This window comes from Euphorbia lathyris, chromosome 2, assembly GCF_963576675.1.
Source record: "Euphorbia lathyris chromosome 2, ddEupLath1.1, whole genome shotgun sequence".
NCBI classification, from domain to species: Eukaryota; Viridiplantae; Streptophyta; class Magnoliopsida; order Malpighiales; family Euphorbiaceae; genus Euphorbia; species Euphorbia lathyris.
In genome coordinates, this window is record NC_088911.1 from 32,403,080 (window position 1) to 32,407,232 (window position 4,153).

Sequence of the window (4,153 nt, forward strand, 5' to 3'; positions counted from 1 at the left end):
TTCAAAGGTCTCTTATCTATCTGTGGAGTCTTTTTCCCGGTCTTCTTTTGTTTTGTGGGTATATCTTCTTCTCAGGGCGGGGTTCTTGCTTCTCCCTTCCCTAGTAGCAAGATATCTTCCATGTGGCCCTTCCATTCGATGTGGGTCCATCCGAGTCTGTTGGAGTTTACTTCTAGGCAGTGGCAGTCCTACTTGCAGCTGTTGGGAGTGCCCTTGGTTTTTTCTTCGAGCGAGCTAGTATGAAGTAGAGGAAGTACTTGAGTGTCTTCACTATGTGTTAAGCCAGTAAGCTCTGGGGGCGTTTTCAAACCTTTACTCTGTTTTCAGTCCATTAAGCAATACTTAAGGCAAGTTTGAAGGGGGGATACCCTTATCCCTATTTTTTTTTTTACCTGGGTCAGAACGAGATTTTAACTTTTTAAAAAGTAGCTAGACCCATTGCCAGACCTAATCTAATCCATGTCGATCTAATAGGTCCATAGTAGGGAAGAAAGAGGTAGGGTCCATATGAACGAATCGAATCGAATGTAGTTGCAGGCTAGTTTGAAACCATTGATTCAGCCGGGAAAACCATTGATTCAGCCGGGAAAAGAAGTAGGATCCATTTTCCTTTCGAGCCTGTCCTTGATCTCCCTGACCCTGAGATAAGGTCCCTGCCCTACAGTGAAAGGGAAAGGTAAAAAGCAGATATTTCACTAGGGCTAGTTGGTTCCTCGGTATGTCTTTTCTACGGGTCTTTGGATAGGGCCTTTCATAAAGCGGTGTATAAGGCGGCGGCAAAGGTATATATATGGGATAAGGCAGATATAGGGCTTGCTTTCTTGCCTTGATCGGAGTTGAACGTAGAGGGAAGTCGCGTCGTGAGTTAAGTCATAAAGAAGCGAATCGAGATGACAGGTGATTAATTTCCCTTTCGCCAATGCACTCTTCTCTTTTTACTTGGGTCGCTCTCCATCTGATTCGTGAATTCCCCGAGATAGGGAAAGCTCTTAGATAAGTAGTTCTTTGGGGCCAAGCTACCTCCGAGAAAGGGCATAATTCACCTATGAAAAGCTTTGGTAATGCCTGGCTTGCCTACCACCTCTCTTACGAAATAAAGTAATCTAAGATCAGGGTGCCACTTCGTTCGGAGAAAAAAACCATCCCAATCTCATTAATGTCGGAGATTTCCGGGGACTTTTTTATTACAAATCCCACGCAATCAAAAGGCTATTCCTTGAATAGCTATGTTTCGTACCCGTAGCGGTAGCGGGAGAAAACTTTCATACTGAAATTGAGAAATCGAACCATTCTTTTCCAGTAAGAAAGGCAAGGGCCAATTGCTCTTACTTCCCTCGGTCGGGTATCTCTTACGGGGGTCTTAGGGAAATAGTTACTTCCCTCCTTACTTAACATATAGGAAAAGCGAATCGATAATGGAAACCATTCGGTTTAGACCCCCCCCGATATTAAGGAGAAGGTATCTGTTATAAAGGACGTTTCTCCTTATGTCATCGGGGAGAAGAGGCTTTTCTTGGAGCATTCACTGAAAGATGGATGAAGAGAGCCTCAAGGCTAGCAGGAGATAGCAAGGAGCAAGGAAGAGGCCCTGAAAGCGCTGCTCTCAGCAGTTCAGATGGAGAAGGCGGAGTTGGATGATCATTTCCCTTTCGACGGAGCTTCTATCTTCCTTCATCTTCTTTCTCAGCTAGCGTTCCTTCTGAGCCAGGATCATCAGTACCATTTCCTACTCCGCGAGGTCTACTTCCTGCTCTATCTAGCGGGTCATTCGTGTAAAACGGGAGCTACTGAGACCACTCGACCGATCTCATCCACTTTCAAATTTGTATAATAGTTAGTAATTCGACTCTCTAATAGAGTTGTTAGTTCTGCTGCTCTGGTAGAAAATTCCATTTTCATGATGAAAGCAATTATTATTTATTGTAAAGGGGGAATGCCGCTGCTGAATATCACATCAAGGTGACAGGATTCGAACCTATGGCCCTCTGTACCCAAAACAGATGCGCTGACCAGACTGCGCTACACCTCGTATCACCCCCCCCGGAGCATATAGATCCACCCGATCGATGAACACTTGAACCGAACCCGCCTATCCTTTTAGGCACAGGGACGCGAGAACCAATCCGAGTAAAAAACCGCTTTTTTCTTTTTTGAAATCTGCCTCCAGCAAGATATGGCGACGCCAAAAAGCCGTATAGTGCAGGAGCGCTCATCTTTTTTGGCTTCCTCTTTCACTTGAATTTTAAAATCCGGCTACGTGTCCTTTGCTTTGGACCCTTCGCCCGCTTAGAAGTGGATTCGAACCACTGACACAAGGATTTTCAGTCCTTTGCTCTAACCAGCTGAGCTACCTGAACCACTTTCCTAAAGTATGTTTTCTTCATCGAATACCGCCCTACCTTACCACTTGACTAGTAAGGTCTTTCCTTTTCCTTTATTTACCTTACCTAAATAAATCTATATCTATAGGGCTTGTTCGTCAAGCTTTCGAGCAGCTCTTTCAACTGCCGCCTAATCTTCCAACATGCTCAAGAACCGAGAGCCGCCCAGGGACTGGACGGCCGGAGGGAGCTTGCTTATAGAGAGCAAGCAGATAGGCCGGTCAAACAAAAAAAAACGCGCAATAGGCTCTCTGTTCCTAGTCACTAAGTAGTCCTATTCGGGGGACTCCACCAAGAGGTTTTTTCTCTCACGCCCGCCCGTTCTGCCGGGCCGGAGGAAATGGGATTCGAACCCATGATACAAGAAGATTGTATGTCGATTTAGCAAACCAATGCCTTAAGCCACTCAGCCATCCCTCCAAGCAAGTTCTTGATCGGAATTTGATGTTCGGTTGGTTGCCCGAAGGGCTATCTGATCCGATCAACCGTAGCGCGCGTACTCTTCCTCTATCTATGAGCGAGACTCTATCCAGATCTCCCCAGCATCCAAGTCATCCAAATCTGCCAGGCGAGCCCCCACCATACTGAATGATGAACTTTACGCCTCCAGGAGGGTCAAGCCAAGCCTGAATTGAATGGAATTCATATTTCCTTCGTCTGGTCGAGAAGGGACTGTGACTCTTCTATTACATTACGGAGAAGTCCATTTTCGTCATGATCGATCCACGTCCTACCCGGGCTTAGAAAGCTAGCTTACTAAGGCGAAGGACTTTTTTTTTGATTGCACGAGCTAGCCAGCCAATCCAGCTGTTTTCTTGCTTCCATCCGCCTATCTGATCTTTTGAATAGGCTTTCAGCTTCAATCAAATAGGCCATAGATATAGATCGAGATTCACTCATAAGACAAGCGACTACCAACATGGTGTCTTATAAGGTTTGAAGCACTGCAACCAGCCTCTATACCCGTCGAAGAGATGGATCCTCTGGACACCGAAATTCGGGTCACCCCTTTTGACTCAGAAGAGATAGAGCGGGGGTTGGTAGCCGTCAATAGCCCAGATGGAGATAGAATGTGGGGAGACCCCGATCTCCATGAGGATGACGATTGGGGAGTGGTTACCCCAAAGCAAGAAAACCCAACAGCCAAAAAAAAGTCAAATTAAAGGAAGTAAGAGAAGTGAAAAATGATAAAAATATAGAAGTAAGAAGCAGCCTAAGAAGAAGGTAAAATTGCCCGATGACTCCCCAAAGCAAGAATGTTGGGTTCCGGTCACCCTTGCGGACCACCTGAAATCCAAAAGAAAAGAGCAACAAAACCACTCCTCAGATGAAGACCAAGAGGTTTCATCATGCATGATAACGGTGGGCCCTGCTTTGGCAAAGAAAGGCGAATTTCCCCGATTCCTGTTCATGAGCCGAGAGAAGAATGCACACTGCCTACCCTAATCGAGTTGCTTGAAGATTTCGAGATTAGCGATAGCAATGCTATTAAAGATAAGGAGAAGGCTTCTCTCGAATGTATGAAGGGGAAGACCGAAGGCATCTTTTCAAAAGCATTTCCTACCACGCCTGAAGCTAGCATATACCCGCCATGGCGGAGAGGCGGCCATATGTTGCAGAGGTGTGTCGAGGCCTGCTACGCAGAGGCTCACAGGGAAGAAAGAGGGGCAAGTTCACCTTGATAGCTAGAATGGACAGGGGGCATGGCGGCCGTGGTCCCTTTTTTTTCTCTTACGGAGGAAGATGATGATGAGGATTTACTCACTGATGAA

The 4,153-nt window shown here is 46.1% G+C and overlaps 2 non-coding genes across 2 annotated transcripts; both read right to left on the reverse strand.

Moving 5' to 3' along the window:
- Window positions 1–1,954: 1,954 nt before the first annotated feature.
- TRNAP-UGG (transfer RNA proline (anticodon UGG)) lies at window positions 1,955–2,029 on the reverse strand. The gene has a single exon. It is a non-coding gene; the product is annotated as a tRNA-Pro (tRNA).
- Window positions 2,030–2,283: 254 nt separating this feature from the next.
- On the reverse strand, window positions 2,284–2,357 carry TRNAF-GAA (transfer RNA phenylalanine (anticodon GAA)). The gene has a single exon. It is a non-coding gene; the product is annotated as a tRNA-Phe (tRNA).
- Window positions 2,358–4,153: the final 1,796 nt, after the last annotated feature.